The sequence below is a fragment of the Triturus cristatus genome, chromosome 8 (assembly GCF_964204655.1).
Source record: "Triturus cristatus chromosome 8, aTriCri1.1, whole genome shotgun sequence".
Lineage (NCBI taxonomy): Eukaryota > Metazoa > Chordata > Amphibia > Caudata > Salamandridae > Triturus > Triturus cristatus.
In genome coordinates, this window is record NC_140591.1 from 6,338,036 (window position 1) to 6,360,604 (window position 22,569).

General features: G+C 51.2%; 1 protein-coding gene across 1 annotated transcript in view; it reads right to left on the reverse strand.

Annotated features, from left to right (window-relative positions):
• Positions 1 to 1,101: 1,101 nt before the first annotated feature.
• Positions 1,102 to 22,569, reverse strand: part of SPAG17 (sperm associated antigen 17) — a 1,802,643-nt gene continuing 1,781,175 nt past the window's right edge. The window contains exon 51 of the mRNA XM_085620708.1: positions 1,102 to 1,257. The gene's annotated coding sequence lies outside the window, so the exon portion shown is untranslated. The remainder of the gene's footprint in view (positions 1,258 to 22,569) is intronic.

Consider the following 22,569-nt stretch of genomic DNA (forward strand, 5'->3'; position numbering starts at 1 on the left):
GGCCAGAAGGCACGCCGGCGGAGTCGGGCTGCCCAAAGATGGCATGCATCGCCTCGTAAAACTGACGAAGCTGGGCAGGGGTCGCTACGGGACCCAGGAAGGGAGGGCAACTCAGAGTCGACCCTTTAGACTCTGCATGCGGAGCCGCGGGAGGGGCACAGTCCGCATCCCTCGTCGCGTTAGTTGACCGACCAGGAGCAGTCGAAGAGCGACAATGCTTCTTCGACTTCTTCTTGTGCTCCGGCTTACCTGACCCCGATTGCGAAGACTTGGATAACGAGTGATGATGGCTCCGTGACCGGTCCCTCGACCTCCCTTGCGACCAGGACCTCGAACGGCACGGAGCCAACTGCCGGCGCTCAAGATGCTTTCGGGACTGCTTCCGCAAAGAGTTCAGAGCCATGGTCCGGCACTTGGAGCACGACTTGGGGTCGTGGTCGCGCTCCAGGCAAAAGAGGCACATGCGATGCGGATCTGTCACTGACATCACCCGGGTACAGGAATCACAAGCCTTGAAGCCGGTCATTCCCACGTGCACCAGGAGTCGGTAGGACTCAAAAAGACATCGACAAAAGTCGCTCAAAAAGTTCAGTTCAAAAAGTGACTGGAGGTACCGCTCTCTCTGGATCTGCGCTGGCTGGCGCGGAAAAAGAAATAACTTTTTCAGCGCGTGAGGGCGGCATCTAAGTAGCAACCGCAGCTTCATCCCGGCGGCCACGACACCAAAGACGGATGCAGAGCTGACCGATGCCACCTTTTGACGCGCAGAGGTACTGCTGACGAAAAAAATTCCGGATCCAGTCTGATGCCTGGGGGTAATTCTAAGGTAAGGAATCTATAACTAACTGTTTCTTTCAGCTAGAAATGTCACACATGCAGAAAACGTGGCAGCTGTGGGTAGGTTGTGCAAGCACCTTGGGGTAGTGTAGCAGGTCAATAGGGAACCTGCATCAGAACTTTGCCACAACCCAGGTTTGACAATGTGGGCTGTAACATGTGTTTGGAGAGTCTGTGCATCATAAACTGAAGATACCCAACTTGTTTCATGCTGCCACCAGGAGATGCAGAATAAAAAAGCAATGCCAGAAATGTACTCAAAAGTTGAAGGTTTATTTCATAGTAGTAAACAGAACAAAGTACGTAAAGTGCGCGTGCACGGCCCATCCAGGGGGTTGTGTTTGGAGGACAGTTCAAGGGTGGATGCAAGGTCCCTCTTGTCCTGGAGGAGGTGTCGTTTGGATAAACAGGTTGGCCGATCTGCAACAAAGAAATGTCAGGTTACTAAAGGCACGGGGTCCATCACTCATCTTACAGCATCCTGGACTCCAAACATTCATATTCTGGGGTTCAGCTATCACACCCCAAGAAGGCTCATGCTGCGTCTTTATTGTCATGATACTGTTTCATTACCATCACCAGACTTAGATGACAGGAGCAGCTGTGAGGTGTCAGTCTGTGTAACCCTCAGCACCCCGGCTCTTTCCATGAACTGCAGCCTCGCTTTTGGAAGAGGTCTGCCGCCTGTGTGGAAGGCTCAGGCAACAAGCACCCTTGGAGTAAGTGGACACACACACCCGTCACACTGGCTGGGTACAGACCAGGCCTGTGTGAGGCTCAGGCAACAAGCACCCTTGGAGTAAGTGGACACACACACCCGTCACACTGGCTGGGTACAGACCAGGCCTGTGTGAGGCTCTGGCAACTAGTGTCTTAGAGTAGGTGGACACACACACACACACCAGCTGGGCACAGGCCCGGCCTGTCTGAGGCTCAGGTAACAAGTGCCTTAGAGTAGGTGGACACACACACACACACACACACACCACACCAGCTGGGCACAGGCCAGGCCTGTCTGAGGCTCAGGTAACAAGTGCCTTAGAGTAGGTGGACACACACACACCTGTCACACTGGCTGGGTACAGGCCAGGACTGTGTGAGGCTCAGGCAACAAGCACCCTTGAGTAGGTGGACACACACACACACACCCGTCACACCGGCTGGGTACAGGCCAGGTCTGTATGAGGCTCACGCAACAAGCGCCTTAGAGTAGGTGGACACACACACACCCGTCACACCGGCTGGATACAGGCCAGGCCTGTCTGAGGCTCAGGTAACAAGTGCCTTAGAGTAGGTGGACACACACACCCGTCACACCATCTAGGTACAGGCCAGGTCTGTATGAGGCTCACGCAACAAGGTCCTCAGAGTAGGTGGACACACACACAACCGTCACACCGGCTAGGTACATGCCAGGCCTGTGTGAGGCTCACGCAACAAGTGCCTCAGAGTACGTGGACACACACACACCCGTCACACCCGCTGGGAACAGGCCAGGCCTGTTTGAGGCTCATGCAACAAGTGCCTTAGAGTAGCTGGACACACACACACCCTTCACACCAGCTGGGTACAGGCTAGGCCTGTCTGAGGCTGACGCAACAAGTGCCTTAGATTAGGTGGACGCACATACCCATCACACCGGCTGGGTACAGGCCAGGCCTGTATGAGGCTCAGGCAACAAGCACTCTTGGAGTAGGTGCATACACACACACACACGCGTCACACCGGCTAGGTACAGGCCAGGACCGTGTGAGGCTCAGGCAACAAGTGCCTTAGAGTAGGTGGACACACACACACCCGTCACACCTGCTGGGTACAGGCCAGGACCGTGTGAGGCTCAGGCAACAAGGGTCTTAGAGTAGGTAGACACACACACACCCGTCACACCGGCTGGGTACAGGCCAGGACCGTGTGAGGCTCAGGCAACAAGTACCTTAGAGTAGGTAGACACACACACACCCGTCACACCGGCTAGGTACAGACCAGGACCGTGTGAGGCTCAGGCAACAAGCGCATTAGAGTAGGTGGACACACACACCCGTCACACCAGCTGGGTACAGGCCAGGTCTGTATGAGGCTCACGCAACAAGGTCCTCAGAGTAGGTGGACACACACACAACCGTCACACCGGCTAAGTACATGCCAGGCCTGTGTGAGGCTCACGCAACAAATGCCTCAGAGTAGGTGGACACACACACACCCGTCACACCCGCTGGGTACAGGCCAGGCCTGTTTGAGGCTCATGCAACAAGTGCCTTAGAGTAGCTGGACACACACCCTTCACACCAGCTGGGTACAGGCTAGGCCTGTCTGAGGCTCACCTAACAAGTGCCTTAGAGTAGGTGAACCCACATACCCTTCACACTGGCTGGGTACAGGTCAGGCCTGTATGAGGCTCAGGCAACAAGCACCCTTGGAGTAGGTAGACACACACACACACCCCCATTTCACCGGCTAGGTATAGGCCAGGACCGTGTGAGGCTCAGGCAACAAGTGCCTTAGAGTAGGTGGACACACACCCGTCACACTGGCTGGGTACAAGCCAGGCCTGTCTGAGGCTCACGCAACAAGTGCCTTGGAGTAGGTGGACACACACACACCCTTCATACCAGCTGGGTACAGACCTGGCCTGTGGGAGGCTCAGGCAACAAGTGCCTTAGAGTAGGTGGACACACACACTTGTCACACCAGCTGGGTACTGGACAGGCCAGTGTGAGGTTCAGGCAACAAGTACCGAAGAGTAGGTGGACACACACACACCTGTCACACTGGCTGGGTACAGGCCAGGTCTGTATGAGGCTCACGCAACAAGTGCCTCAGAGTAGGTGGATACACACACACACACACGTCACACCGGCTGGGTACATGCCAGGCCTGTTTGAGGCTCAGGCAACAAGCGCCTTAGGGTAGGTGGACACACACACACCCATCACACCCGCTGGGTACAGACCAGGCCTGTGTGAGGCTCAGGCAACAAGCACCTTACAGTAGTTGGACACACATCCCTGTCACACCCGCTGGGTACCTGCGAGGCCTGTGTGAGGCTCAGGCAACAAGTGCCTTAGAGTAGGTGGCCACATACAGGCCAGGCCCGTGTGAGGCTCAGGTAACAAGCGTCCTAAAGTAGGTGAGCACACATACACACACACATACACACACACACACACACCCATCACACCGGCTGGGTACAGGCCAGGCCTGTTTGAGGCTCAGACAACAAGCGCCTTAGGGTAGGTAGACACACACACCCGTCACACCAGCTGGGTACAGGCGAGGCTAAGGCAACAAGTGCCTTAGAGTAGGTGGACACACACACACCTGTCACACCGGCTGGGTACAGGCCAGGCCTGTGTGAGGCTCGTGCAACAAGTGCCTTAGAGTAGGTGGACACAGACACACACCCGTCACATCGGCTGGGTACAGGCCAGGCCTGTGTGAGGCTCGTGCAACAAGTGCCTTAGAGTAGGTGGACACACACACATCCGTCACACCGGCTGGGTACAGGCCAGGCCTGCAGCACAAAAACATACGAGCAGAAGATGACCCCATGTCCAGTCTTTGACTTGGACATGCGGGCTGATTGGCTGATAGGATTGTCCGCTCTGCTTATTAATATGTTGGGAAGTGATCCTCACATCCCCAAGGCAGCAGTTCGTCTCTGTTTCCAGGAAGGTCACTACCAAGAGTAGATGAAAGTAAAAATAAGAGGTAAAAGAAAGGCCCATTCTCAGAAGAGCCCGTGTCACACTGGGCCGCGTGAAAGAGACAGATGTGCCTGAATCTGCCACAGTGTCCCAGTGTGTGAAGTAACACCATCAAAGTAATTCAAGTATCCCTAAAAAGGTTCCTGAGGGTGACACATGGATATGTCTGTTTTTGGAAGGCAAGTAGACTAATATAAATCTCGAGCGCCTCAATTCTTATTGGTCACATTTGTTATTAGAAGTATATTTTATTAAGTGGTTGCAAATGTTAGTTTATTAACGTTACTCAGAATTGCACATTCCTCTGCAGTGGACAGCTGCTGATAGGCCACTTAGAGAATGTTCACCTCTCTAGTAATTTACCTGGGCTGGACTAGTCCTCGGGCAGCCTTATCTTGGCATGAATGCCCCAGGAGGTCTCATATAGATACTGACAAGTTACCAGCTGTAATGCTCTCTGTGGCACAGGCCCAGAATGTGGCATGTGCCACAGAGAACAATACCCCCTGGTGTCCTCCCTCTGACTGACACTCCCTGTGCCATAGCAGGAATAAGGCCTCTAAATTAAGCAAAGGCGGGAGTCATCTCTGGCTTGTCTGGATCAGTAGGAAGTATGATGTGGAAACCTGAGTTTACCGAACCAAAACAATCCACAATTTAGAAAGGCCACATTGTAACAAAAGGGTGTCTAAGGTAGGTTCAGTAAAAGAATTGTAAGCCTCAGTCTATGCATGGCTTCACCCTCTAGAGCCACCCAGCTGCACCCACAAACCTCACTGCAGTTTTAGAGCAAGAACTTTCCAGTTTCCCTCATCAGGAACCAGAAGGTCTGTTCTCGCTTGCCTCAAGCCTGGACTGAATCTGCCTACCAGAGCACAAAAGAAACCAATGTCCAGATTGACTCCAGTCCTGGTGCGGTACGCTTCAGTCTGTTCGTGGCTTGTCTCCATGATGTTACGGCCCCAAACTGTGCTATCCAGGGACATGGTGGGAGTCACCACTGGGAGGTCTGGGTGAGGAAGGGAGAGGGTTCTACCGCTGATCCAATTGAGATCCAGTAGAAACCACTGCAGATCCTTTGCAATCTCCTCCGAAATCCGGATGTGGTCAGAGTGGTCCCCTTGATAATTCATCATTGTCCCCTTGATAATCCATCAGTGTCCCCTTGATAATCCATCAGTGTCCCCTTGATAATCCGTCAGTGTCCCCTTGATAATCCGTCAGAGTGGTCCCCTTGATAATCCGTCAGAGTGGTCCCCTTGATAATCTGTCAGAGTGGTCCACTTGATAATCCGTCAGAGTGGTCCCCTTGATAATCTGTCAGAGTGGTCCCCTCGATAATCCGTCAGTGTGGTCCATTTGATAATCCGTCAGAGTGGTCCCCTTGATCATCCCTCAGAGTGGTCCCCTTGATAATCCGTCAGAGTGTCCCCTTGATAATCCGGCAGAGTGGTCCCCTTGATAATCCGGCAGAGTGGTCCACTTGATTATCCGTCAGATTGGTCCCCTTGATCATCCGTCAGAGTGGTCCACTTGATAATCTGTAGTACAAGCGCTATCCTTCATGAAGGGGCGTCCCCCTTAAGCACTCAAAAATACAGTTTTCTCATTTCATTGTCTTCCAAATAAGTGTTTGAAACTGTTATGAATAAAGTTTTATTTATCTTGAACTGCATTTTAATATTTTCAAAAATAAATCATGTCATTAGACCGTGATGAATCCATTTTGTTGTCCATTTGATAATCTGTCAGAGTGGTCCCCTTGATAATCCGTCAGAGAGGTCCAATTGATAATCCGTCAGAGTGGTCCCCTTGATAATCCGTCAAAGTGTACCCTTGAGAGTGTCCCCTTGATAATCCGTCAGAGTGGTCCACTTGATAATTCGTCAGAGTAGTCCCCTTGATAATCCGTCAGTGTGGTCCATTTGATAATCCGTCAGAGTGGTCCCCTTGATAATCCGTCAGAGTGGTCCCCTTGATAATCCGTCAGAGTGGTCCCCTTGATAATCTGTCAGAGTGTTCCCTTGAGAGTGTCCCCTTGATAATCCGTCAGAGTGTCCCCTTGATAATCCGTCAGAGTGGTCCACTTGATAATCTGTCAGAGTGGTCCCCTTGATAATCTGTCAGAGTGGTCCCCTTGATAATCCGTCAGTGTGGTCCATTTGATAATCCGTCAGAGTGGTCCCCTTGATCATCCCTCAGAGTGGTCCCCTTGATCATCCCTCAGAGTGGTCCCCTTGATAATCCGTCAGAGTGGTCCCCTTGATAATCCGTCAGAGTGGTCCCCTTGATAATCCGTCAGAGTGGTCCCCTTGATAATCCGTCAGAGTGGTCCACTTGATAATCCGTCAGAGTGGTCCCCTTGATAATCCGTCAGAGTGGTCCCCTTGATAATCCGTCAGAGTGTCCCCTTGATAATCCGTCAGAGTGGTCCCCTTGATAATCTGTCAGAGTGGTCCCCTTGATAATCCGTCAGTGTGGTCCATTTGATAATCCGTCAGAGTGGTCCCCTTGATCATCCCTCAGAGTGGTCCCCTTGATAATCCGTCAGAGTGTCACCTTGATAATCCGTCAGAGTGGTCCCCTTGATAATCCGGCAGAGTGGTCCCCTTGATAATCCGTCAGAGTGGTCCCCTTGATAATCCGGCAGAGTGGTCCCCTTGATAATCCATCAGAGTGGTCTCCTTGATAATCCGTCAGAGTGGTCCCCTTGATAATCTGTCAGAGTGGTCCACTTGATAATCCGTCAGAGTGGTCCCCTTGATAATCTGTCAGAGTGGTCCCCTTGATAATCCGTCAGTGTGGTCCATTTGATAATCCGTCAGAGTGGTCCACTTGATCATCCCTCAGAGTGGTCCCCTTGATAATCCGTCACAGTGTCCCCTTGATAATCCGTCAGAGTGGTCCCTTTGATAATCCGGCAGAGTGGTCCCCCTGATAATCCATCAGAGTGGTCCACTTGATAATCTGTCAGAGTGTTCCCTTGAGAGTGTCCCCTTGATAATCCGTCAGAGTGTCCCCTTGATAATCCGTCAGAGTGGTCCACTTGATAATCCGTCAGAGTAGTCCCGTTGATAATCTGTCAGAGTGGTCCCCTTGATAATCCGTCAGTGTGGTCCATTTGATAATCTGTCAGAGTGGTCCCCTTGATCATCCCTCAGAGTGGTCCCCTTGATAATCCGTCAGAGTGGTCCCCTTGATAATCCGGCAGAGTGGTCCCCTTGATAATCCGTCAGAGTGGTCCCCTTGATAATCCGTCAGAGTGGTCCCCTTGATAATCCGTCAGAGTGGTCCCCTTGCTAATCTGTCAGAGTGGTCCACTTGATAATCCGTCAGAGTGGTCCCCTTGATAATCTGTCAGAGTGGTCCCCTTGATAATCCGTCAGTGTGGTCCATTTGATAATCCGTCAGAGTGGTCCACTTGATCATCCCTCAGAGTGGTCCCCTTGATAATCCGTCAGAGTGTCCCCTTGATAATCCGTCAGAGTGGTCCCCTTGATAATCCGGCAGAGTGGTCCACTTGATAATCCGTCAGAGTGGTCCCCTTGATCATCCGTCAGAGTGGTCCACTTGATAATCTGTAGTACAAGCGCTATCCTTCATGAAGGGGCGTCCTCCTTAAGCACTCAAAAATACAGTTTGCTCATTTCATTGTCTTCCAAATAAGTGTTTGAAACTGTTATGAATAAAGTTTTATTTATCTTGAACTGCATTTTAATATTTTCAAAAATAAATCATGTCATTAGACCGTGATTACTCCATTTTGTTGTCCATTTGATAATCTGTCAGAGTGGTCCCCTTGATAATCCGTCAGAGAGGTCCAATTGATAATCCGTCAGAGTGGTCCCCTTGATAATCCGTCAGAGTGTCCCGGTCCGGTTGATAATCCGTCAGTGTGATCCCCTCGATAATCCGTCGGTGTCCCCTTGATCAACCGTCAGAGTGGTCCACTTGATAATCCGTCAGAGTGGTCCCCTTGATAATCCGTCAAAGTGTACCCATGAGAGTGTCCCCTTGATAATTCGTCAGAGTGTCCCCTTGATAATCCGTCAGAGTGGTCCACTTGATAATCCGTCAGAGTGGTCCCCTTGATAATCTGTCAGAGTGGTCCCTTTGATAATCCGTCAGTGTGGTCCATTTGATAATCTGTCAGAGTGGTCCCCTTGATCATCCCTCAGAGTGGTCCCCTTGATAATCCGTCAGAGTGGTCCCCTTGATAATCCGTCAGAGTGGTCCCCTTGATAATCCGTCAGAGTGGTCCCCTTGATAATCCGTCAGAGTGGTCCCCTTGATAATCCGTCAGAGTGGTCCCCTTGCTAATCTGTCAGAGTGGTCCACTTGATAATCCGTCAGAGTGGTCCCCTTGATAATCTGTCAGAGTGGTCCCCTTGATAATCCGTCAGTGTGGTCCATTTGATAATCCGTCAGAGTGGTCCACTTGATCATCCCTCTGAGTGGTCCCCTTGATAATCCGTCAGAGTGTCCCCTTGATAATCCGTCAGAGTGGTCCCCTTGATAATCCGGCAGAGTGGTCCACTTGATAATCCGTCAGAGTGGTCCCCTTGATCATCCGTCAGAGTGGTCCACTTGATAATCTGTAGTACAAGCGCTATCCTTCATGAAGGGGCGTCCTCCTTAAGCACTCAAAAATACAGTTTGCTCATTTCATTGTCTTCCAAATAAGTGTTTGAAACTGTTATGAATAAAGTTTTATTTATCTTGAACTGCATTTTAATATTTTCAAAAATAAATCATGTCATTAGACCGTGATTACTCCATTTTGTTGTCCATTTGATAATCTGTCAGAGTGGTCCCCTTGATAATCCGTCGGTGTCCCCTTGATCAACCGTCAGAGTGGTCCACTTGATAATCCGTCAGAGTGGTCCCCTTGATAATCCTTCAGAGTGGTTAGAGTGGTCCACTTGATAATACATCAGAGTGGTCCCCTTGATAATCTGTTGGTGTTCCCTTGATAATCCGTCAGAGTGGTCCACTTGATAATCTGTCAGAGTGGTCCCCTTGATAATCCGCCAGAGTGGTTCCCTTCATATTCCGTCAGACTGGTCCACTTGATCATCCGTCAAAGTGGTTCCCTTGATAACCTGTCAGTGTGGTCCCCTTGATCATCCATCAGAGTGGTCCCCTTGATAATCCGTCAGAGTGTCCCCTTGATAATCAGTCAGAGTGGTCCCCTTGATAATTCGTCAGAGTGGTCCCCTTGATAATCCGTCAGAGTGTCCCCTTGATAATCCGTCAGAGTGGTCCCCTTGATAATCCGTCAGACTGGTCCCCTTGATAATCCGTCAGAGTGGTCCCCTTGATAATCCGTCAGAGTGGTCCAGGTCCCCTTGATAATCCGTCAGAGTGGTCCAGGTCCCCTTGATATTCCGTCGGAGTGGTCCCCTTGATAATCCGTAGAGTGGTCCCCTTGATAATCCGTCAGAGTGGTGGCCTTGATAATCCGTCAGAGTGGTCCCCTTGATAATCCGTCAGAGTGATCCCCTTTATAATCCGTCAGAGTGGTCCCCTTGATAATCCGTAGAGTGGTCCCCTTGATAATCCGTAGAGTGGTCCCCTTGATAATCCGTCAGTGTGTCCCCTTGATAATCCGTCATTGTCCCCTTGATAATCAGTTAGAGTGATCCCCTTGATAATACGTCAGAGTGGTCCCCTTGATAATCCATCAGAGTGGTCCCCTTGATAATCCATCAGAGTGTCCCCTTGAGAGTGTCCCCTTGATAATCCGTCAGAGTGTTCCCTTGATAATCTGTCAGTGTCCCCTTGATAATCCGTCAGAGTGGTCCCCTTGATAATCCGTCAAAGTGTACCCATGAGAGTGTCCCCTTGATAATCCGTCAGAGTGGTCCATTTGATAATTCGTCAGAGTGGTCCCCTTGATAATCCATCAGTGTGGTCCATTTGATAATCCGTCAAAGTGGTCCATTTGATAATCCGTCAGAGTGGTCCCCTTGATCATCCCTCAGAGTGGTCCCCTTGATAATCCGTCAGAGTGGTCCCCTTGATAATCCGTCAGAGCGGTCTACTTGATAATCTGTAGTACAAGCGCTATCCTTCATGGAGGGGCGTCCCCCTTAAGCACTCAAAAATACAGTTTTCTCATTTCATTGTCTTCCAAATAAGTGTTTGAAACTGTTATGAATAAAGTTTTATTTATCTTAAACTGCATTTTAATATTTTCAAAAATAAATCATGTCATTAGACCGTGATTAATCCATTTTGTTGTCCATTTGATAATCTGTCAGAGTGGTCTCCTTGATAATCCGTCAGAGGTCCAATTGATAATCCGTCAGAGTGGTCCCCTTGATAATCCGTCAGAGTGTCCCGGTCCGGTTGATAATCCGTCAGTGTGGTCCCCTCGATAATCCGTCGGTGTCCCCTCGATAATCCGTCAGAGTGGTCCCCTTGATAATCCGTCAGTGTGCCCTTGATAATCCGTCAAAGTGGTCCCCTTGATCATCCGTCAGAGTGGTCCACTTGATAATCCGTCAGAGTGGTCCCCTTGATAATCCTTCAGAGTGGTTAGAGTGGTCCACTTGATAATACATCAGAGTGGTCCCCTTGATAATCTGTTGGTGTCCCCTTGATAATCCGTCAGAGTGGTCCACTTGATAATCTGTCAGAGTGGTCCCCTTGATAATCCGCTAGAGTGGTTCCCTTGATAATCCGTCAGAGTGGTCCCCTTGATAATACGTCAGTGTCCCCTTGATAATCCGTCAGACTGGTCCACTTGATCATCCGTCAGAGTGGTTCCCTTGATAATCTGTCAGTGTGGTCCTCTTGATCATCCATCAGAGTGGTCCCCTTGATAATCCGTCAGAGTGGTCCCCTTGATAATCCGTCAGACTGGTCCCCTTGATAATCCGCCAGAGTGTCCCCTTGATAATCTGTCAGAGTGGTCCACTTGATAATCCGTCAGAGTGGTCCCCTTGATAAACTGTCAGAGTGGTCCCCTTGATAATCTGTCAGAGTGGTCCCCTTGATAATCCATCAGAGTGGTCCCCTTGATTATAGTCTCACTGGGACTTCAGATCTGCATATGCCACCTGGCGTGCTCAACTACCAGGATGCATTATGCCATCAGTCTCAGCAACCTCAGAATCAACATTACCCAAATCCAGGTCCAAGGCTGAAAGATCCAGATCATAGCCTGAATGTCCTAGGGCCCGATTCACAGAACTAATTTAAGACAAAATCCTAAACTTACTACTTTTGGTATTCACAGAAGGCATTTAGTGGTAGTAAAGTTATGATTTTGTATTAAGTCTGTCTTAAGTCTGTCCTTAGTTTGTCTTAAGTTTGTCTTAAGTCTGTCCTACTACTTTTGGTATTCACAGAAGGCATTTAGTAGTAGTAAAGTTAGGATTTTAAAAAGCAGAGGGCTAAGTGACGACCCTTGCGGTACTCCTGTGGTAACACTCAAAGGGACCGCGGCACACGGAGGAAGCCATACCTGCTGCATCCTGCCATCCAGAAAAGAACTGATCCAGAGCAGAGCTTTACCAGATACTCCGATATCGGAGAGGCGGTCAAGGAGCATGGCATGAGGCACCGTATCGAACGCCGCCGAGAGATCAAGCAGTATTAAGGCTGCTTTCCCGCCGGCGTCCAAACATTCTCGAATGGACTCCGAGACCTCCAACAGAGTGGATTCGGTACTGTAGGAGGCCCGGAAGCCAGACTGCGCCGGATGGAGAACCCCAGCCACCTCGACGAAATTCGTCAATTGGTACGTGACCGCCTTCTCACAAACTTTTGCCAGACTGGGCAAAAGCGAGATGGGGCGATAGTTTTCTGGAAGCAGTGGATCAAGGGATGGTTTTTTTAGAAGTGGCAAAATTAAGGCATGTTTCCATGCTGAGGGCACGAGAGCTTCCCTTAGTGATTGATTGACCAGGAAGTTGACCTCAGTGTTGACGGTATCTGCCGCGTCCGAGAGTAATCTGGCAGCGCACGGATCAGTCGGTGAGCCCGACTTGAGGGCTTTTAGGATTTTAAGGGAGCTGGGCAGATCTATCGGACAAAACTCTGAGAGGCTGCTGGTCGGTAATGCTCTAGGCCGGGTGGAGACCTGTTCAGAACTAGCCAACTTCATTAAAGGCCGAAAAGTCTCCTGGATGCTAATGATTTTGTCCCTGAAGAAAGATGCCAAAGTGTTGCACCAGGAATCCGAGACCGGGGCGACGGCGACCTGAACGCTAGGGGCAAGGAAACTCTGCACTATAGCAAAGATCTCTTTGGCGTTGTTATTAGCCCGTTCGATACGGGCAGCATAGTGCAGGCCCTTGGACTCCCTAATGGCTTTGTAGTAGAGTTTTTGTTTGGCTCGGAGAAGCACTTTAGTGCGCGGGCTCAACTTCGGGCACTCCATTGGCTCCCTGTTGAATCTCGGCTTAAATTCAAAATGCTGTCCATTGTTCAACAGGCCCTTTATGGTCGAGGCCCTAAATATCTGCAGGCCAGATTCTCCTTTTACATTCCTAGGAGACAGCTGAGATCATCCTCATTGCTACTCATGGAGACCACTAAATTTAGGCGTGTTCGTATGGGGGGCAATTCGTTCGCCCGCAGAGCCTGCATTGCTTGGAATTCCCTTCCTTTACCATTAAGGGCTATCTGCGATCCACACTTGTTCCGAAAATCCCTGAAGACTTTGCTGTTTTAAATGGATTTCGGTAGCTTGGCTGCCTTTCTTCTGTTGTTAGCGCCGGGACACTTCCGAGTAGCTGTGCGCTCAATAAATTCAAATAACATAACATAACATAACATTTTGTCTTAAATTTGACTTAAGTTTGACTTAAGACAGACTTAAGACAGACTTAAGACAGACTTAAGACAGACTTAAGACAGACTTAAGACAGATTTAAGACAAATTTAGGACAGACTTAAGACAGACTTAAGACAGTCTTAAGACAATTTTAAGACAAACTTAGGACAGACTTAAGACAGACTTAAGACAGACTTAAGACAGACTTAAGACAGACTTAACACAGACTTAACACAGACTTAACACAGACTTAACACAGACTTAACACAGACTTAACACAGACTTAACACAGACTTAACACAGACTTAACACAGACTTAACACAGACTTAACACAGACTTAATACAGACTTAACACAGACTTAAGACAAAATCCTAACTTTACTACTACTAAATGCCTTCTGTGAATGCCAAACGTAGTAAGTTTAGGATTTTGTCTTAAACTAGTTCTGTGAATCAGGCCCCGAGACTCTCTTTTCCAGACGAAAGGCACACACCCGAATTGTGTCCAGAATGGCTCAGGTGAGCTGGAGCGTGTGGGGAAGAGTCAGGTGTGACTTTGACACATTGATGGTCTAGGGATTTGTAGAGCGCTACAGCTACTCAATGAGTGTCCCAGCACCATTTGTAAGTACTGATCCTGGGTGTCATGCAGCTTAGATTGTAAAACCGAAAAGCCAGGTTTTGAGCAGGTGCTTGAAGACCAGGATGTCCTCTGTGGCCCGAAGCTGCTGTGGGAGGGCATTTTAATCTTTAGCAGCCCGGTAGGAATAAGAGCTGCTGTCCCACATTTTCCTTTTAAATTTAGGGATCCCACCAGAAGGGAACTGGAGAAAGGGAGTGATCCAGGTGGCTGATAGGGGATGGTCCTTTTTGACGGGTATTGGGGATAGAAGCATTTGTGGGTCATGACAAGCCCTTTAAACCTCGCCCGCTCTTTGATGGGGAGCTTGGGAAGTTCTTACAGCTGAGGTTGAATGTGAGTCCTCCTGGGCAGTCTCAGCAGCAGTCGTGCTGCGGCATTCTGTACCAGCTGCCGTCTTCTCAGCAGATAGGCTGGTAGGCCCGGGTAAAGGGAGCTGATGTACTCCTGCCTTGAGGTAATCAGGGCCTGGATCACTGTTTGCTCACGTGGAATAGGAAAGAGGTAGAGGAACTGTCTTAAAGCCTCTTAATAGTCTGAAGTAGGAGCCAACGACATTCGCTACCTGGGGGCAAAGGTGGTAGTTGTCGAATTTCATTCCCAGATTGCGGCTGCGGCTGCAGGGGCTGTTGGAGGTGGGACCCCATTGGGGCAAATGTTACTATTCCAGTCAGGGGGTCCCGCAGAGCAATATGTCGGTTTTACTGATATTGCCCTGCAGATTGCTGCTGCGCATCCAGTAAAACACGGCTGAAGTGCAGTCCTCAAGATCGCTCAACGCGTTTGGGCCTGTTTTTATCTACGGTGAGGAGCAATTGTGTATCGTCCGCATATGAAACTATTTGTACGTTGAAGGACTCAAGAAGGGTTGCCAAGGGGGGGGCATAAAACCTTACAAGCAGTAGGACTCAGTGCAGACCCTTGGGGTACCCCAAAACCGAGAGGCTTTGGTTCTGAAGTAAATGGGGTCCCCCATACAGATGGGTGCCTGCCTGTACGGATGGAATGGAGGCGGGCCAGTACGGGGTCACTCACGCCTGCCTTCTCTAGGCGCTGTAATAAAACAGGGTGCAAGACAGTGTCGAAAGCTGCACACAGATCAAGAAGAGTCAGGGCTACCTGCTTCCCCTGATCCACAGCCACCTTCATAGTGTCAGCAATCTCCAGCACAGTGGTCTTGGTGCAGAATCCAGGGCACACACCCTGGCTGGGAGGGGTGAAGCAGCTTGTACCTCTCTTAGGTCCACAAAGTTGCCGGGTTGGACGTTCCTCCCATATCTTGGCGAAAGCCACAGCAAAGCAGGAGGTCTAAAGTCGCCAGAGTGGAATTGTCCACTGATGGCGTTTTCAGAGGAGGGATTGATTGTGCTTGTTTTCAACAACTAGGAACAGGGCCAGACTGTAAAGATAAGTTTAGCAGTTGATTTAGGGGTGGGTTTATTGCTGCGCATTTGGAAACGGGAATGTGGGGGGGCATAGATCATCTGGAGACCCGGATTTGCACAAACTCAGGGCCCGAGTCGATTCCTCCATTGAAATTGGGGCAAACTCTTGCAAGGAGGGGTCACTGAGTGAAGGCGAGGCCTCCTCTTGTACCCTAGGCTCGCTGTTGCCTATAGAGTCGGGGAATGGCAACTGAAGGGAATCTACAATTATTTTTATTTTAGAATTAAAGAAATCTAAAGTTGGTTACACAGCTTTTAACGATTTTGAAAAAACTCACCTGCTTTGTTTGTCAATTTAAACTGTAAGGACGTATGATTGGATTTTCTTCATTTCTTGGTGGCATTTATTTACGGCATTCTTATAGATTAATTTGTGCTGGGGAAGGTACTGGTGCCTCCAACTTCTTTTGGGTTTTTCCATATTTTACAAAGCGGTTTGAGCTCCTCGTTGAAGCAGGGAGCTGACTGGCGTTTGGCCACCAAGGTGGCATCTGTGGACTCGATGGAGGCAATAGTGTCTGGCGTCTAAGTAAGCCAAGCATTGACCGACTGGGCTTCCACGGCACTATCCCCACTCAGACAGGGGGATTTTTCGTTCAGGGCGCTACTGAACTCTATAGGAGTGACCGGGCCCCACTTTCTGTGCAAAAAGCCGGCGCAGGTTCTGCGTCCACTGGGGCCATCATCTGATTTCCAAGTGAAATAAAGGAGACCGTGGCCAGACCAAAGAGAGGGCTTGATATCGGACACAAGGACTCGGCCATTAGAGAAAAGAACGTCCAGCGTGTGACTAGCGACATGGGTGGGCTGGTCCATGAATCGCTGCATGTCCCACCAGGACATGTTATCTAAGTGAAGTTTCCTGTGTGGGGCAGAGGGCGAATCCACATGTAAGTTGAGCCTCCTACAATCGTAAAGTTAGAGTGTTTTAACATTTATTTAGAGAAGATGCAGCAACGCTCCAGCCAGGGCTATGTTTGCTGAGAGTGTGACTCAGAAGGCTATTGATTCGGAGACAAATCGCAAAAATCCATCGCTGAGAGCCGAGGGAAGCTCTAAATCATCATCTGGAGATTCAGAAGGAAAGGAACCAATGTCAGCGTGTGGGATGGCGCCTATACTACTCTTCTCGGAGTGGGACAGCGTCAGGACAGGTCTGCATGGTGTAACCTTCCTGCGAGCAGAAGTACGGTGGAAAGCTTTCTGGACCCAGTCTGATGCCCGGCGAATATTCAAAAGGAGAGGAATCTGCGGCTATAAGTCTCTATCAGAAAAGCCAGAGTTTAATCCCTGCCACGGACAAATGTCCATCTCAGACCCTCATGACGTTTTGCCTTCAGTGTTGAGGGTCGAATCACCATTAAGTCGTATGACCAGTGAAGTTCTCCACTTCAACGCGATCAAGGAGCAGAAGGTGAAGTTGTTCATGACGCTGATCACACTTACGGCCAGAATCAAGCTCACATTTTCCTCCCTCTTCGAAATCCTCGAAGGAGAAGAGAAGAGAACATAGGACAACATGAAGCTCCTCTTCCAGGTGACTCCACCTGGAGAGGTAAGTCACCCTTGGCGCGTCCCACCTCCAGTGGAGTCCTCCTCTGAGCCGAAGCTGGTCAGTATCATGTCACAAGACCCTCCATTGGTATTGGCCCCAGCCACAGATCCAACTTTTGATCCAACACGGACCACTGATGATGCTGGTCACAGCACCGTTACTGGCCACAATGCCGCCGACCTTCCCAGCTTTCTGAAATTATCAGCTCCAAGTAACTGCTCCGGTGTCGTGATTTCAGAATGCTGAAGTTTCTTCTGCTGCATCTCAGGGCCCCATCAAACCCTTGGGGCCCATTAACTGGATACCAGTTTCCTCTGAGACAGTCAGCCCCAATGTCATGACATACAGGCTCTTGCAGAGCCAGCTGTCCCCATTTCAGCATCCAGTAGTATTTTAGTTGGTGTGGAATTTTCCACCTCACTATGCCTTCCACCCCATACCCTTGATTCCTTGGGTTTCGGAGAAGCTGTGGCAGGACCGAGTCCAAGCCATTCAGATTACCCTGGACTGGGATGCGGCAGTGGCGGCTAGTGTGATCTAAAATTGGTTAGGTGTAAATAGGTTATTAGATGTGCATGAAGCGAGCAAGCATGATTTCAGCTCGGAAAGAGTGGGGGTGCATTGTGCTTTCCATGAATGTAAATTACAAGGGAAGCAGTGTTTGTTTATCTGTAGCCCATGATGGCCAGAGATAGGGGCCTAAACAGAGCTCCTTTCCCAGCCCCAACCCTTCACAGCCTCCACCTTCATGTCTGTGAGGCAGCGTAAAAATGTGGCCCATTTAAAACGTGACGCATCCAGGGAGATGCGTCACTTGTAGAGCCCTGCCAGGTATAATGTATGCAGGGTGGGTGTTCCCATGCAGGAAAGCCTCGTAGAAGTGATGCAGTGAAATCTACAAAATTTCACTGCGCCACTTCTAGGACGCCACTGCGTCAAAACCTTACGCCTGCTTCAAGCTTCAGACTACCTCTGGCTCAGGTGTAGTGCTCCAAACTACTTCTGGCTCAGCTGTACGGCTTCAGACTACCTTCGGCTCAGGAGCAGGAGCACGGCTTCAGACTACCTCTGGTTAAGGTGCACAGCTTCATATTACCTCTTGCTCAGGAGCACGGCTTCAGACTACCTCTGGCACAGGAGCACAGCTTCACACTACCTCTGGCTCAGCGGTATGGCTTCAGACTACCTCTGGCTCAGGAGCACGGCTTCAGACTACCTCTGGCTCAGGAGCACGGCTTCAGACTACCTCTGGCTCAGGAGCACACTCGGTTCAGACTACCTCTGGCTCAGGAGCACGGCTTCAGACTACCTGTGGCTCAGGAGCACAGCTTCAGACTACCTGTGGCTCAGGTGCACGGCTTCAGACTACCTCTGGTTCAGATGCACAGCTTCAGATTACCTCTTGCTCAGGAGCGCGGCTTCAGACTACCTCTGGCTCAGGAGCAAGGATTCAGACTACCTCTGGCTCAGGAGCAAGGATTCAGACTACCTCTGGCTCAGGAGCACGGCTTCAGACTACCTCTGGCTCAGGAGCAAGGATTCAGACTACCTCTAGATCACAAGCACGGCTTCAGGAACGCAGCTTCAGACTACCTCTGGCTCCCCTGTACGGCTTCAGACTGCCTCTGGCTCAGGAGCACGGCTTCAGACTGCCTCTGGCTCAGGAGCATGGCTTCAGACTACCTCTGGCTCAGGAGTACAGCTTCAGACTACATCTGGCTCAGGTGCACAGCTTCAGACTACCTCTGGCTCATGTGCACAGCTTCAGACTACCTCTGGCTCAGGAGTACAGCTTCAGACTACCTCTGGCTCATGTGCACAGCTTCAGACTACCTCTGGCTCAGGAGCATGGCTTCAGACTGCCTCTGGCTCAGGAGCACGGCTTCAGACTACCTCTGGCTCAGGAGCATGGCTTCAGACTACCTCTGGCTCAGGAGTACAGCTTCAGACTACATCTGGCTCAGGTGCACAGCTTCAGACTACCTCTGGTTCAGGTGCACGGCTTCAGACTACCTGTGGCTCAGGTACACGGCTTCATACTCCCCCTGGCTCAGGAGCACACTCGCTTCAGACTACCTCTGGCTCAGGAGCACACTCGCTTCAGACTACCTCTGGCTCAGGAGCACAGCTTCAGACTACCTCTGGCTCAGGAGCACGGCTTCAGGAATGCAGCTTCTGATTACCTCTGGCTCCCCTGTATGGCTTCAGGAACGCAGCTTCAGACTACCTCTGGCTCCCCTGTACGGCTTCATACTACCTCTGGCTCAGGAGCACACTCGCTTCAGACTACCTCTGGCTCAGGAGCACAGCTTCAGACTACCTGTGGTTCAGGTGCACGGCTTCAGACTACCTCTGGCTCAGGTTACACTCGCTTCAGACTACCTCTGGCTCAGGAGCACGACTTCAGACTACCTCTGGCTCAGAGCGCGGCTTCAGACTACCTGTGGTTCAGGTGCACGTCTTCAGACTACCTCTGGCTCAGGTTACACTCGCTTCAGACTACCTCTGGCTCAGGAGCACGACTTCAGACTACCTCTGGCTCAGGAGCACGGCTTCAGACTACCTCTGGCTCAGGAGCAAGGATTCAGACTACCTCTAGATCACAAGCACGGCTTCAGGAACGCAGCTTCAGACTACCTCTGGCTCCCCTGTACGTCTTCAGACTGCCTCTGGCTCAGGAGCACGGCTTCAGACTGCCTCAGGCTCAGGAGCATGGCTTCAGACTACCTCTGGCTCAGGAGTACAGCTTCAGACTACATCTGGCTCAGGTGCACAGCTTCAGACTACCTCTGGCTCATGTGCACAGCTTCAGACTACCTCTGGCTCAGGAGAAAGGCTTCAGACTACCTCTGGCTCAGGAGCATGGCTTCAGACTACCTCTGGCTCAGGAGTACAGCTTCAGACTACCTCTGGCTCATGTGCACAGCTTCAGAATACCTCTGGCTCAGGAGCAAGGCTTCAGACTACCTCTGGCTCAGGAGCATGGCTTCAGACTGCCTCTGGCTCAGGAGCACGGCTTCAGACTACCTCTGGCTCAGGAGCATGGCTTCAGACTACCTCTGGCTCAGGAGTACAGCTTCAGACTACATCTGGCTCAGGTGCACAGCTTCAGACTACCTCTGGTTCAGGTGCACAGCTTCAGACTACCTCTGGCTCAGGAGCACAGCTTCAGTCTACCTCTGGCTCATGTGCACAGCTTCAGACTACCTCTGGTTCAGGTGCACGGCTTCAGACTACCTGTGGCTCAGGTACACGGCTTCATACTCCCTCTGGCTCAGGAGCACACTCGCTTCAGACTACCTCTGGCTCAGGAGCACACTCGCTTCAGACTACCTCTGGCTCAGGAGCACAGCTTCAGACTACCTCTGGCTCAGGAGCACGGCTTCAGGAACGCAGCTTCTGACTACCTCTGGCTCCCCTGTATGGCTTCAGGAACGCAGCTTCAGACTACCTCTGGCTCCCCTGTACGGCTTCATACTACCTCTGGCTCAGGAGCACACTCACTTCAGACTACCTCTGGCTCAGGAGCACAGCTTCAGACTACCTGTGGTTCAGGTGCACGGCTTCAGACTACCTCTGGCTCAGGTTACACTCGCTTCAGACTACCTCTGGCTCAGGAGCACGACTTCAGACTACCTCTGGCTCAGAGCGCGGCTTCAGACTACCTGTGGTTCAGGTGCACAGCTTCAGACTACCTCTGGCTCAGGTTACACTCGCTTCAGACTACCTCTGGCTCAGGAGCACGACTTCAGACTACCTCTGGCTCAGAGCGCGGCTTCAGACTACCTGTGGTTCAGGTGCACGGCTTCAGACTACCTCTGGCTCAGAGCGCGGCTTCAGACTACCTGTGGTTCAGGTGCACGTCTTCAGACTACCTCTGGCTCAGGTTACACTCGCTTCAGACTACCTCTGGCTCAGGAGCACGACTTCAGACTACCTCTGGCTCAGAGCGCGGCTTCAGACTACCTGTGGTTCAGGTGCACGGCTTCAGACTACCTCTGGCTCAGGAGCACGGCTTCAGTCTACCTCTGGCTCAGGAGCACGGCTTCAGACTACCTCTGGTTCAGCTGTACAGCTTCAGACTACCTCTGGCTCAGGAGCATGGCTTCAGACTACCTCTGGCTCAGGAGCACAGCTTCAGACTACCTCTGGTTCAGGTGCACAGCTTCAGACTACCTGTGGCTCAGGTACACGGCTTCATACTACCTCTGGCTCAGGAGCACACTTGCTTCAGACTACCTCTGGCTCAGGAGCACAGCTTCAGACTACCTCTGGTTCAGGTGCATGGCTTCAGACTACCTCTGGCTCAGGAGTACAGCTTCAGACTACCTCTGGCTCATGTGCATAGCTTCAGACTACCTCTGGTCCAGGTGCACAGCTTCAGACTACCTCTGGCTCAGGAGCACGGCTCCAGACTACCTCTGGCTCAGGAGCAAGGCTTCAGACTACCTGTGGCTCAGGTACACAGCTTCAGACTACCTCTGGCTCATGTGCACAGCTTCAGACTACCTCTGGCTCAGGAGCACGGCTCCAGACTACCTCTGGCTCAGGAGCAAGGCTTCAGACTACCTGTGGCTCAGGTACACAGCTTCATACTACCTCTGGCTCAGGAGCACACTCGCTTCAGACTACCTCTGGCTCAGGAGCACACTCGCTTCAGACTACCTCTGGCTCAGGAGCACGACTTCAGACTACCTCTGGTTCAGGAGCACGGCTTCAGGAACACAGCTTCTGACTACCTCGGCTCCCCTGTACGGCTTCAGGAATGCAGCTTCTGACTACCTCTGGCTCCCCTGTACGGCTTCATACTACCTCTGGGTCAGGAGCACACTCGCTTCAGACTACCTCTGGCTCAGGAGCACGGCTTCAGACTACCTCTGGCTCAGGAGCGCGGCTTCAGACTACCTGTGGTTCAGGTGCACGGCTTCAGACTGCCTCTGGCTCAGGAGCACGGCTTCAGTCTACCTCTGGCTCAGGAGCACAGCTTAAGACTACCTCTGGCTCAGGAGCGCGGCTTCAGACTACCTCTGGTTCAGGTGCACAGCTTCAGACTACCTGTGGCTCAGGTGCATGGCTTCAGACTACCTGCGGCTTCAGACTACCTGTGGCTCAGGAGCGCGGCTTCAGACTACCTCTGGTTTAGGTGCACAGCTTCAGACTACCTCTGGCTCAGGAGCACACTCGCTTCAGACTACCTGTGGCTCAGGTGCACGGCTTCAGACTACCTGCGGCTTCAGACTACCTCTGGCTCAGGAGCACGGCTTCAGACTACCTCTGGCTCAGGAGCGCAGCTTCAGACTACCTCTGGTTCAGGTGCCCAGCTTCAGACTACCTGTGGCTCAGGTGCACGGCTTCAGACTACCTCTGGCTCAGGAGCACACTCGCTTCAGACTACCTCTGGCTCAGGAGCATGGCTTCAGACTACCTCTGGCTCAGGAGCATGGCTTCAGACTACCTCTGGCTCAGGAGCACGTCTTCAGACTACCTCTGGCTCAGGAGCACGGCTTCAGACTACCTCTGGCTCAGGAGCACGGCTTCAGACTCCCTCTGGCTCAGGAGCACGGCTTCAGACTCCCTCTGGCTCAGGAGCACGGCTTCAGGT